Here is a 14,486-nt window from a genome sequence, read left to right on the forward strand (position 1 = left end):
ACTGTCTGGTGGTCACCCATTCCCTATCTGCCTGCATGCTCCTAACCTATGGTGTGAGCACCTCCCTAAACGTGCTATCCACATAGTCCTCCGCCTCGCGGATGCACAACAGTGATTCCAGCCACCGGTTGAGTTCTGAAACCCAGAGCTCAAGCTTCTGCAGCCGGTGACACTTCCTGCAGATCTATTTGTCTACGACACATAGTGCATCCATGACTTCCTACATTCCACAGGCTGTACATTCCAGTTGGCAGAGCTGCTCTGCCATACCTTAACTTTACAGACTACTTATTATAAGTAGAATAGCTTCCAAGGTACTCACCAAACAGCTCCTCCCACTGCACCGAAGCAGGAGCTAATTAATGGGGGGTTAAAAAAGTAGAAAAAAAAGCAGAAAAATGGAGCACCTCCTCCCCCTTCACCGAACTCACCACTCACCAAACTTGAATCTCGACACTCAGTTTGCAATCCATACTCTGTTTGCAGGCTGCACCCAGACCTCTGTACTTATGCCTTTTGAAGCAGAAACTGCAGCAACCAGATCTGACTGGTCAGCTACTTAACTAATCAGCTACTCTGCAGTAAAGCCTGTTAATCCCTACCTAAGACTGTAAGAAACTTACTTTACTTTCTTAACCCCACTTTATCTGGAGGATAAGTTAAGTGCTAACTGCAGACCAGACTTTTATAAAGATAACACTTAAAAATCCCCACTCACCAAACTCGAATCTCGACACCCAGCTTGCAATCTGCACTGCGTTTTCAAGTTCAATCAGTGTGTTAATAAAGGATAAACCCTGTTGCGGTCAAACCAGAGAAGGGGCGAAAGGGGAGCCTCTCACCCCTTCCTCACCTGGTCGTAACAATCTCTATAAGATCAAAAGCATCTGAGGGTTTCTGGCACCTCTTTTACCATGTCAGGCCAACCTTCTTTGATGATGCTCCACAGTGTTTTCAGTTGTGGGCCATTTGCTGTTTATGATTGCAGTTGGTCACGTTTGTGCTGACCAAAATACAATAAATCGATTTTGAGCACATCTTCCACGTCGATGTCTATGCTGTCTGCTTGTAGATCCAGTGGAACTTCTTCATTCCTGCTCGGGTTTGGCAATCCAGTCAGCGTATCCGAGGTGACCATTTTGGTACCCGGTGTGCAGCAGACGTCGAAGTCGTACCCCTGTACTTTCACTCAGAGCCACTGTCGTCAAGATGGTGCGCATGTCAATGGTTTGCACCAGATCCTCTCCAGTGGTTTGTGGTCAGTTTCCACCATGAGCTGCTTACCGAACTGGTAGGTGTAGAATCTTGTGATCCCAAAAACCAGAGCAAGTGTTTCATGCTCTATGTTTGAGGAATTGGAGTGTGCTGGGGACAAACATTGAGACCGGAATGCAATTGGTTTGCCATCATGCAGGATGCATGCTCCTATCCCTTTCTGTGAGGTGTGACTTCCAGGATTGTCTTCTTCCTTGGATCATAGTACTGCAGGGTACAGGTTTCTGCTGACAATGCTTGTTTGAAAGACTCAGACTTATGCTGATGGTCCTCCTGCCGTACAAATGGTATGTCTTCTTTAAGACCTCTCTCAGTGATGATGCTTTGTCAGAAAAATTTGGAATGCACCATGCCAAGAAGTCGAAAAATCCAAGACATCTTCCCTGTCTTGTGGGGTAGGTATATGCCTTATATCTTCGACTTTGCCTGGCTCAGGACGGATTCTGCAACCAGAATAGATGGAGCCAAAGAAATTGATCTGACTGACATTCACCTGACACTTGTTGCTGTTAAAAGTGAGCACTTCACGATGAGCTACTGCCATCAGTGAATGGAAGTTTCAATCATGCTTTTCTGTGCTTTTGCCCATTACTGCAATATCATCGGCAATGCATATGCAGCCAGGCACGTTTTCTATGATTCTGTCCATATGTTGCTGAAACAGATCTTGACTGACAGATATGCTGAAGGGTAGTCTCTGGAAGCAGTATCTTCCAAATGGTGTCCTGAAGGTGGTGACTTCTTGAGATTCCTTATCTAGGTGTACCGACCAAATCCATGTTTAGCATCCAACTTGGAGAAGAATTTCACTCCTGTGAATTTGGGGTTCAATTCTTCTAATGTCAGAATCTTGTGGGATCATTTCTTCAGGGAGAGGTTTAGACACCGAAGATCTAGACATGCCCTGATTGCTCCATCCTTCTTCAGAACGCAGGTAATTGAGCTGCACCAGTCTGTGTGATAATGCGCACGACAGATGATGCCATTGTGTTCCATGCCATCCAATTCACGCTTAAGCTTTTCTTGTATGTGCACGCTGCATTTTCTGGGAGGATTGATTGAGGGAATTGTATCCTCTCTGAGATGCAGTACGACATCACCTTTGTAATCTCCTATGATGTTGGACCTGTTCGGGTACATTTATTGTGGGTCGTGGACTGACCCAATGCTTGGTCTCTTCTTCTGTTGTGGGTGCCTTGGTGACCCATGTTGAGGCCCTTACACACTGGTAGTCCTGCCACTGCTGGTCTGCTCATGTCTACCAGGTAGAATATTTGTGGCATCTATGGTGACTTGCCATAGCTGCGTTGCATTGTTAGTGTGCTACTGCAAGGGATGGGTGACCTGTTCTATGCAGGTAACTTTGCAGTTGTCATTGATTTGCAATGACTCTGGTACATATCCTTCAGGATTCGGTCTGGTAGGATATTTGCACTAGCTATGGTGTCAATCTTAACCCTGAGTGTATGTTTGCCAGCTTTCCTTGGACACATGACGTTAATGGTGGCAAAAGCTTCCTGTTGTTTGACTTCATCAACACGATGTGTCAGGTTCACAATGTGAAATGCCTGTTCGTCGTATGGCTGAGAATTGTTTATCTCCGAGTCTTGTCTCAGGTTTGTTTCTCTGTGGACTTCGTGTATCGGCTTGCATTTATGCAGGTCCCTGGAGCTCTCCTTGCTGCTGTTTCCCTGTTGCTGCGCCTGTCTTCTGTTTGTTTGTGCCCTACTGTGACTTCTGGCTGCGTCATTTGAGCCAGATTTTTTGCATAGGTGGGCCCAGTGTCCTTTTGCACCGCACGCCTTGCAGAGGTCTTGAAATGCAGGACAACTTCACAGTGGGTGAGACCAACCACACTTACCACACAGCTTGCTTGCTCTTTTCAACCTGGTTATCATGCTGATACTGTTGGCTGCACCTAGTGCTTGCAGATGCTGTTGTCCAGCTACAATGGTTTCGTATTTCCTGCCAACTTCTAGCAGTGCATCAATGCTGTAACCTTTCTTTTTCCCCTAGAGGTCTTACTGAAATGCTTCAATGGATGTTGATACAATCACCAGCCCCATTATTTGGTCTGAGAGCTCGGTTTCTGAGAAGTCGTATTCATTGCCCTTACTATGGAATCTACTGACGAACTAGTCTATTGATTCCTCTGGCTGTTGCCTATAGGACATCAATTCCAGGTAGTGAATTGTAAAATTTACTTGTAACCGGAGTTGATCTACTAGCACTTTCCATATCTTTGCGGGATCTTTCTGGTCCTCTTCAGATAAGCCAAAGGTATTGATTCTGTGTAATCCCCCATTTCCAACCGCTATCAGTATTTTCACAGCCTGTTTTCTGGTTCTATAATTACTTGGTCTGTGAAGCATAATTGCATTCTTTGTTTAAAAAGTTGGAACTCAGATAGGATATCCATGGCCTTCCAGTTCCTGCTAGGAAATTTGGTATCCATCTTCCTGCTGTTGCTTTGTTTAAAACTTGCTTTAAGACCTGTTCTATGACTCTGCTTCCCCTTTAAGAAACTCTGTTATTTAGACTAGCTGCTTGGATTGAGAGGAGCAGGTAGTTGATCGTGCTCTGTGTTTATCTTGCAGCACTTAAGCTGGTCTGTCTACACAGCTGTGCAAAAGGCAGTTCAATAGCTTTTTTTGCTAGAGTTTGTTTATGTTCTTCACGCTCGAGTGATTTAATGGTATTTTTATAGCTGTGGCTGCATGAATAGAAGCTCTTCTTCACGCTTGAGTGGTTTAATGAGTTTTTTAAAATTTGGCTGCGTGGATGAGGCTCTGCGGTGATCGGGGTTTTCCCATGCTTTTTCTAACAGGTGTCTCCTGAAATGGCACTGACCTCAATCAGCCTGGGAGAGGAGCTGGGTCTTTCCCTTTTTTATGGGGCCTTTACAAAACAAAAACAACTTTCTAAGCACTTCGAAGCTTATCTTTTTTAAACAGAGATCCCATGATCATCGGCACAATGGCTCACCTGATTTACTTGCTGCCTGTCGTTCTGAGCTCTGTCTTCTACAGCTGGAGACAAGTTCCTTTTTTTTATACTGTTTGGGCCAGTGTTTCTGTGGAACATTCTTTCTAGTGGCTGTAGGAACGGTCATTTTCAAAGCTGTTTCACCCATGGTCTTCAACTTAGACTTTGTCTTCTCACCACCGCTGCCATCAAATAATGAATTGTTTATGTTGTCTGATGCAACATAAATGAGGTGTGGAATCCACTTGATTGAAGATCTCAAACAGATTTATTACAGCTAAACACTTATGTACAGTACAGAGCTAACTATTTACAGAACCTTATTCTAGTTGTTACAGTTGCAGAGTGACTATGATCTTCTAGTCACATGACTACATCCTGATACTTAGCTCATTAGCATACTAAGATCTTAAAGGGACATCACTCTTAAAGGCAATCATACAACACTTTCTATTTGCAGATGGATGTTAAGTTACGTAGACCAACCAACTGTTAAAAATATAGCCGTAACTCTTTCTTGGATGGTATGCTGTTATTGCTGCAACAACTCAGGGGTGATGTGGTGGGTTTGGTGTAATGGCTGTGTTAGTGTGCAGGCTTGCTCAAACCTTACTCAATTTTGGTCATTGGCACCGAGAGTAGGTGCACTGTGGGAGCTTGATCCATATCCAATGGTGAGGTTGACACTTTCTGGCCCTCTCACGGCCTTCTCCGTGGGCCAATTCAGCAGCAGAATCAATAAAGATCTGGAAACATCTCTTTCCCCTGTCCCCTCTCCTGGAGCAGTTGCACTCAGGTGTCAGCTGTGGCTCGGTAGGTAACACCATTTCCTCTGGGCTAGAAAGGGTATAAGCCCAAGTCACACTCCAGAGACTTGAGCACAAGTTCTAAGCTGGTATTTCAGTGCAGTACTGAGGGTAAGCAACACAGTTGCGGGTGCCGTCTATCAGATGTGGCATTGAACTGAGGCCCCATCAGCTCTATAACGTGAACAATCCCATGGCACCATTTTGAAGAAGAGCAGGGGATCTCTCCCCGTGTCCTGGCCAATCGGTAATTCTCAACCAACATCATTAACAACAAGTTCTGAAGAAGGGTCACTGACCTGAAACGTTAACTCTGCTTCTCTCTTCACAGATGCTGCCAGACCTGCTGAGCACTTTCTGTTTTTATTTCAGATTTCTGGCATCCGCAGTATTTTGCTTTCATTAAAAACAATTATCTGGTCGTTATCACATTGCTGTTTGTGGGAGCTTGCTGTGCACAAATTAGCTGCTGCATTTCCTACATTACAACAGTGACTACACTTCAAAAGTCCCAAAGACATTCACGGCAACTAAATTAATTTTGAATTATATTCATTGTTGTTATGCAGCCAATTTTCACACTTGCACAAACAACTGAAGAAATAGATGACCCATTCATCTTTTTTTTTGGGTGTTTTTGGTGCAGGCTCAAACATTTAGCTGGGATATTGGGAGCACCCCTTGCTATCCTTCAAATAGTGCTACAGGATATTTTATATCCACCTGAACATGCAGATGGAGCTTCAGATTAACATCTCATCCAATGAATGGCAATGCATCATCCCTTCGGTACCATGGCTGTAAAGTTCTTTGGGACATCCTGTGGTCATGAAAGGTGCTATGTAAATGCAAGATCTTCTTTTTCTTTCTGGAGTGGAAAGAAAAAATATCGAAAAGTAGAAGTACATAAAGCAAAGCTTCAGCCTGTCACTCACAGTCTTCAGAAAGCAATATTAATATTTTCATCAAGTGTAGGAAGAGACAGTAAAACCTTAGGTTGTTTCCTTGGTGATTTGATGTTTGAATTGTTTAAGATGAGGGGACATCAGGGTTTTTGTATAACACTGGCATTATAGCTGGGCCAGGTGTTCCTATTCTAACAATACCAACAATGCTTGCGTCAAGCGATGGTCTACAGTGATTGGCATATCCTGGTGTTACAATCACAACTCTGTGCTGGACTAATGCGTTATGATCTAAATTTGGCACGAAAATAGTATTATACAAATGCTCCAATAACGCGCCTTGACTCTAACCTCCATTGTTCATCAGTGTGTATTTTCCCATTTTTGACATGAGTATTTTATTTTAACATCGTAACTTTACGCTCTCTTATAACACTGCGTGGCATTTACACCAATATCTTTTTGCTATTTTCATCTATTCCAACATCTATTTTTAATCTATCTCATAATCACAAAGTATCTGCTTGTCAATATGGTGCTGAAAGGATGATGCATCGCCAGAGAGGCCATTCGTTGGGTGAGATGTTAATCTGAGGCTCCATCTGCCTGCTCAGGTGGATATAAAATATCCTGTAGCGCTATTTGATGAATAGCAAGGGGTGCTCCCAATGTCCCAGCTAAATATCTGCCCCTCCACAAAGAACACCAAAAAAACCCAGATAAACAGGTCATCTATTTCTTCAGTTGTTTATGCAAGTGTGAATATTGGCTGCATGACAACAATGAATATAATTCAAAATTAATTTAGTTGCCGTGAATGGCTTTGGGACTTGCTTAGGATGTACAAGGAACTCTATAAGTGCAAGCTCTTTCCTGCTTCTCTTTTTTTCTCTCTGTGAGGCCTCCGCTTTATTGCTGTTGTCCATTTTGTACATTATGCCCTCTTTTGCACTCTCCACTGACATCATGAATAGAGATAATGGGCTGTAGGTAACACTTCATGATATCATTGAAGAAGAGAGTCCACACAAAATGGCTGTTTCCAGCCTGCCTCTGACCAGCAGTTGGAAAACAATCATAGCAATGAGGGACAGACAATTGTCCTTTTGTACTATTCACAATTACATAGCAAATGAGAATATGTTTCCTTATCCTTAAAAAATAAGAACAATGAGGTAAACGACAAAGAACATTCCTTCCTTTTTGCTTAGTCTCTATTTTGGATCCATGGTGATGGGTGGACAGTGACAGTGTTTCTTTAAGAAGATTTCTTCTTCACTCCACAGTGTAATTGCAAAACATCATGGTATTCAGTACTAAAACAAGGAGAATGCCAAGGATGTGGGGTATACTGGGCAGATGACCAATCATGGATTGGACTACAGGGCCCTAGGAAATGGGCAACGACAGCACAACTAAACAAGGCTATACGTCAGATGAACAGCTATAAATTAAGAAATGTAATTTATTTATTAATTTAAATGAACATACTTATGTAAACTACTGCACATTTTAAATTTGCTTCTGGAAGATAAATTTAGTGAAGGCAAACACAGTCAAGCTGAAAATTAATCTGTTATACTGTACCCCATGTTCCTTAGTCTGTGCAAATCTGTCTGCAATAAGTTAAAAGTCTTCACTCATATGAACTCCAAAGTGGAGGCCACTCACTCCTCTTTGTGTTCCACCAAAATGATAAAAGAGCCTCAAGTATCAAAGCTAGAGTGGGTAGCCTGTACAAGGAAACATTAAACGCTACCATGAGATCACATCATATCTTATTAGTAGATCGAACCACCCAGAGAATAAATGTGCTGAGAACTGCGATGCCTGCATTTGAAATGCATTTTATTCATAAGCCAACACAAAACTTTTAAGTTTTAGTCATCCTGTGGAAGTTGTAAAATGTTGCAATGTTTAGGCCTATTTCTGGGTCCAGAGTAGGTAACGCGCTGCAAATAAGAGGCAGGATACAGAGGCTCAGCTGAAATTGGGCCTCGGACTTCACTTTCACTATAGGGGTGCCTGTTGCACATCCAGAGGCATTCGTGTGATGTCAGTGATTGAATTTGGGCCTTCTGCCATGCTAGCAGCAGCTCAGGTAAGCCCTAGGGAGGAGAGGAGGGGAAGGGAAGGTGATGGTTTGGAGGCAAATGCGGGGGAGGCCAAGCAGAGGTCGACAGTGGCATTCAATAGTTCCATGGAAGGAGAGCTCTGTCTCTCTACCTTTAAAAGCCTTCTCAAAACCATCCTTTCGACTAAGCTTTAGGTCCACCTAATTTTTCCACCATAGCCTCATACAGCTCCTATAACTTGTTTATTAATGTTGGTTCCCCTGTCTTTGAAGCACTTAAGGACATTGGCTACATTCAGAGTGGTTAGAATGTGGAACTGGAGTAATTGAGGCCAATAGCATAGATGCAGTTAAGGGGAAGCTAGATTAACACATGATGGAGAAAGGAGTAGAAGGATATGCTGATAGGGTGAGATGAAGTGAGGTGAGAGGAAACAAGTGCAGCATGAGCGGTTGGGATAAATGGTCTGTTCCTGTGCTGTAAATACTACGTAATTAAACGTACTATATGGCTGCTAGTCACTCACTAAGAAAGGAGTTTAAGCATGCTGTGAAGTAAGTTACCAGTGAAGACCACTACAGCCGACTACAAATGGGTTCAAGAGACAAGCGGATGAGTTCCTGGGAAGAGAGCGATCGAGGAACATGTTGCGATGCTGGCTGATGGGACTCATCAATGAAAAAGAGATGGGGCTTGTTCTTCGCGAATTACAAAATATTTCTGCACAACAAATGCAGTTGAAAAAGTTACAGAGATAAAAGAAATATCAAGCGTTATTTACAACTGCCTATTGTGTAAATGAAGCATACCTCCAGGCAATGAAAATTGAAAGAATGTGATCAGCACAGAAATGCATGTGAAGTGAAGAGCCTTTTGGTCAGTTGCTATACATGAGGTTTCATTAAGAGAAACACATGTGTGCCTGACAGCAATCCCCACATATTCACTTGCGCTGCTCACAACTGTCAGTGTAATGTTATCAAGATGGCAGTCTGCTGATAACTGCCTCAGGCAAAATCCTAATTACACATATGGTGCTGGCTTTCTATTCCTTTTGAAATGTTGAAGATGTTAAAGCTGTTCAGCTGGTAAATTTTCCATTAGAGAGAAAAGAATCTGATGAAACAAAATCTGCCTAGAAATATGCCACAGATTAAGGCCCAGGTAATCAGATGAGCGCTTTTTTTGTTGCACTCTCTGAGAAAAAGTACTGCATTATTAATGTGGAGGAGGCCTGTGTAGGAGAATGCATCAGTTAATTTTATGTTCAATATACGTCTTTAGTCATATAAAAATCTGATTTTGTCAAATCTACTACAACCTACTTAACATACAATTATGCATATTTCAGCCCAGAAGGAGGGCATTTGGCCTATCATGCTTGTGCTGGTGCTAACAACAACAACAACTCACATTTATATAGTGCCTTTAACATAATAAAACATCTCAAGGCGCTTTACAGGAGCATTATAAAACAAAGTATGACACCGAGCCACAAAAAGAGATATTAAGTCAGATGGCCAAAAGCTTGGTCAAAGAGGTAGGTTTTAAGGAGTGTCTTAAAGGAGGAAAGTGAGGTGGAGAGGCAGAGAGGTGTAGGGAGGGTATTCCAGAACTTGGGATGTAAGCAACTGAGCGTACGGCCACCACGGGTGGAGCAATTAAAATCAGGGATGCACAAGAGGACTGAATTAGAGGAGCGCAGATATCTCAGAGGGATTTGAAAACTAGGACGAGAATTTTAAAATCAAGATGTTGCTTGACCGGGAGCCAATGCAGGTCAGTGAGCACAGGTGTGATAGGGGAATGGGACTTGGTGTGAGTTAAGACACGGGCAGCTGAGTTTTGGATGACCTCAAGTTTACGGAGAGTAGAATGTGGGAGACCAGCCAGGAGTAAGTTGGAATAGTGAAGTCTAGAGTTAACAAAGGCATGAATGAATAACACCACATCAGAGCTATCCACTGCAATTTAAGTCCTTGATTTTTCATATACATTTTGATGATGGATTCAATGGACAGCTCCTTACATTGTACAAGTCTGAAAATCCCACATCAAACCTGCAAGTATCAATAGCTATTTGAAGGCATACAATGAATAATAATTGAATAACTAGTCTCTGTTCCAAGTAACTGAATTGGTTTGGGATTTGTACTACTGCAGATCAGTGAGGTGGATCAGGATTTGAGTTCAACTGCATCCTAATCGTCACATTGAGTGAGAAGGATCAGTAGTAGCTCATGACAGCTGATCACATATCTGCTCAGTCACAAAATAATTAATTAATTTATTTGGGGACTGTGGGCTAGGCCAGCATTTATTGCCCATCCCTAATTGCCCTTGATCACAAATCCAGCCAATCGCACTACAGCTGATTGCAAATCCATCCAATCACACTACAGCTGAACCCAAAGCCATGGATGTTGAACATGCCATGGCACTATTCATAAAGGAGCAGGAAGTTCTCCCAGTTTCCTGGTCAACATTCCCACCTCACCACCAAAACAAACAGATTAACCAGTCATTCGTTGCTTTGATGTTGATAAGAACTTTCTATGCACAAAATGACTGCTACATCTGTTTGCATAATATTCACTCACTTCAAGACAATTCATTGTATATAAAATTCTCCAAACATTCTTTTTGTTCCAGGCTGGGAGCTTTCTGAAATAAGTGATAAAGTGATTATATAACAGAAGCCCTTTCTTTAAACTGGAAACAGAGGAACTCACATTTAAACCAACATGTTATAAGCAACTTACATAATTGTTTAATATTGACTAATTGCACACATTTCTGTTTAATTCCTCACAGGTTCAGTGGACTTAGTTGCTCTGCTCACTCTCCCCTCTGAGTTAGAAGGTTGTGGGACAATAGCTCGGCGGACGCTCCAGTGCAGTGCTGAGGGAGTGCTGTACTGTCAGAGGCTCCATCTTTCAGCTGAGATGTTAAACTGAGGTCTTGTTTGCCCTCTCAGGTGAATGTGGAATATCCTGTGGCACTATTTTGAAGGAGAGAAGCGGAGTGCTCCCCTGAGTCCTGGTCAATATTCATCCTTCAACTAACGTCACTAAAACAGATAACTTGCTTATTATCACATTACTGTTTGTGGGAGCTTGCTGTGTGCAAATTGGATGCCATGTTTCCCACAGTACAACAGTGGCTCCACTTCAAAAGTACTTGATTGGCTGTGACGCACTCTGTGACATCCTGAGATCCTGTAAGGTGCTATACAAATGCAAGTCCTTTCTTTTATTGTGGTTCCCAGGCATCATCCATTTTGGACTTCACTCACACATCCAATATCTGTTTGCACAATAGAATAACCTGGGGGATGTACCAATGCAACCCTTCTTATCAGACAGACTGGAAATTGTAAACTCACATGTGCCTGAAGTGCATTTTTCCAACCTTTCAATCGACAGTATTGAGGAACAATGTGGTGAGATGAGGTTGAGACAGATGAATAAACTGTTTAATTATATGTAAATGTTCTGAGACGCACACACACACACACACACTATATATATATATGCACACAAATCTCATTATTAAACAGGAAAGAGTTATTTGATTGAATGAAACTAAGAGTGGGATAAAGTGGTTTTAGTTGGTTGGATGTAAACACATTATTATTGGTTAAAACTGATCAACCCGCCCAGGATACATAAATGGGCCCAACATAATATGATCATCCCCTTTTGCCTTGCACCATCAACCCTTTTATTCAATCACTTCTGTCCTCCACCCTATCAAAGACCTTCCCTTTTGTGCTTTCCTCCTCCCCCCTCCTTTATTCTGGCTCTGCATTTGCCTATAAACTGTTAAATCTTTAACTTCTGGCAGTTCTGATGAGAGATCAACCTCAAATATTAACTCTGTTTCCCTCTCTTTCCACAGGTGTTGCCTGACCTGCTCCGAGTCTCCAGCATCCACAGTATTTTTCTTTTGTATAATAGTCATCGATGCACTTTGACACTTTTCTATATTTGATACCCTTCAAGTGGCAGATTTTCCATTGGAAAAAGAAGAGGTAACAATAGATAGCAATAAATATTAAACAGTAAAATGCAAGACTGGCTGCAGCTGCTGATTTGAGGCTTGGAAAAGCAGCTGTCTAATGCCCTTCACCTTCCATTGCCCTGGAATCTTTCACTGCGGGACAGGCTCCACTGCGCAGGCAGCAAATTATGGCGCACATGCAGTTGTTTCAAAATTGTGATCTGCAACTTAATTTTTGGCTGATTGAGCCTTCCTGCTGGCTCGAGAAGGTCTACATCGGGCTAAAGATGAGAAAACTGCATCACTGGTCCTGTATGGAGGCTGATACTGATAACAGGAGTGCTTTAATTTGTAACCAGTAGTCTTAATTACCCTAGAATAATGGGCTGAAGTGGAACATGGGATTGCAAAATGGGCCACACATTACAAACCATGCTTGACTGAACTTTTGATTCACGTCAGTGGAAGGCAGAATTGGAACAGGGTCTAACAGTTGACCAATTCACGATAAGAACATAAGAAATAGGAGCTGGAATATGCCATTTGGCCCTTCAAGCTAGCTCTTCCATTCAACAAGACCATGGCTGATCTTCTACCTCAACACCACCTTCATGCACTACCTCCATGCCCCTTAATTCTCTCAGTACCCAAAAATCTATCAATCTCTGTCTCAACAACTGAACATCCATAATACGCTGAGGTTGAGAATACCAAAGATTCACAACCCTTTGAGAGAAGAAATTTCTCCTCATTTCAGTCCTAAATGGCCGATCCCTTATTTTGGGACTATGACCCTGTATTCTAGATTCCCCAGTCAGGCAAAACATTTTCTCAGCATCTACCCTGTAAAACCCCTTAAGAATTTTATGTTTCAATTATTCTCATTTTATTGCTCCTTTTGCGCTCCTGCCGAGGTTGAATTTCACCCGTCTTTTTAAGTGCCACTGGATTGCAAAGGACTCTATCAAAGAAGTGTATTTGTGTAAGATACAGGATGCAAGAATCCTTCAACATGATTGCATTGACCACTTCTGATACAGTGTTCGAGGGACATCCATTCTCCAAACCCCCCAGGAGAATTTCAAGACCATTACATTTAGATAATTTAGATACCTTTTGCCATTCACTGGGCAGAAGCCTTAGACCCAAGCCCAGTGCTGGAACCTGGACCAGAGGTGGGTGAGGCGGGGTCACTGGAACCAGTCCAGAAGACCACGGTGAAGCGGGGGCTAGGGGGTGGTCGTTCAGTCCAGGGGGCAAACTGTTTCCTGGTGGGGGTCCTCCGTGGGCCACAAATTGCCCACGAAGGAGGGACACACTCCCAAGCCCATAGGGAGGGCATCTCGTGTTACAGGCATCCTTCCCGCGTTGTGGAGGCACATCCTGCTACTGGTAAGATCCCAGCGGCGGTGGGAAGGAGCCCTTAATTGGCCGTTAATAGGCCAATTGAGGGCCTCAATTGGCCTCTGGGCAGGAAGGCCGTCTTTGTCCGAACCTGCCCCCGGGAAGATTGCTGGGTGATGGGGAGGGGACGGCCGTCCGCCCCCCCGCCAGCTGTCACGATACTCCGTGTCCCAGGGTCTCCAACCCTGCCTCAGGGGGCCACACAAAATCCCGGCCCGTGTGCAGGAACTGTGAATAAGTAGCTAACAGGAGCTTGTCAATTCCAGACAACAGCACACTTGAGAATGTAAGTCCCCTTTCGAGTTTAATGGGCATACACCTCAATACTATTGGGCTCATCTTGACTTTGAGCGACAGTGTGAAACGTGACACATCATAATATACCTTTATATACCTCTGCTGGTCTTCATTTCCATGACTTCAGATCAGGAGAGGTGTTTAGTAGGTGGCTGAGCAGATATCGCATGCTTTTCACTATCCCCCAAAGTTAAAAATAGTCTGAATAGCTGGGAATTTCGCCCCACTCCACTTGTGTAGCTTTGCCAGATGTGCAGCAGGAACCTTGTTGACATACGTAGGTGGGCTTTCTGTCACTGTTCCACTGAATAACAGTGTTGGAGCAGAAGCAGCTCAGAGAAAGTTACATGCCTACAAGGCACTGCAGCCTCTCTGTTATTTTTGCCAATTATTCGTTGTTAGCTTTCTCTCCATCTCTCCTGAGGGTGCTGACTTATTTGCTAGGACACTTTTCACAGTCACAGCCACCAATCAGCACCTTCTCCATTTGGCACATTACACAAGAACAAGGAGCAGGAGTAGGCAATTCAGCATCTCGAGCCTGCTCAGCCATTCAATACGATCATGGCTGATCTCATCTCGGCCTCAACTCCACTTTCCTGCCCATTCTCCATAACCCTTCAACCCTTTACTAATTAAAAATCTGTCTGTCTCCTCCTTAAATTTACTCAATGTCCCGGCATCTACCGCACTCTGGGGTAGTGAATTCCACAGCCTCACGACCCTTTGAGAGAAGT

Source organism: Heterodontus francisci, chromosome 27, assembly GCF_036365525.1.
Source record: "Heterodontus francisci isolate sHetFra1 chromosome 27, sHetFra1.hap1, whole genome shotgun sequence".
In the NCBI taxonomy this organism is placed as follows: Eukaryota; Metazoa; Chordata; class Chondrichthyes; order Heterodontiformes; family Heterodontidae; genus Heterodontus; species Heterodontus francisci.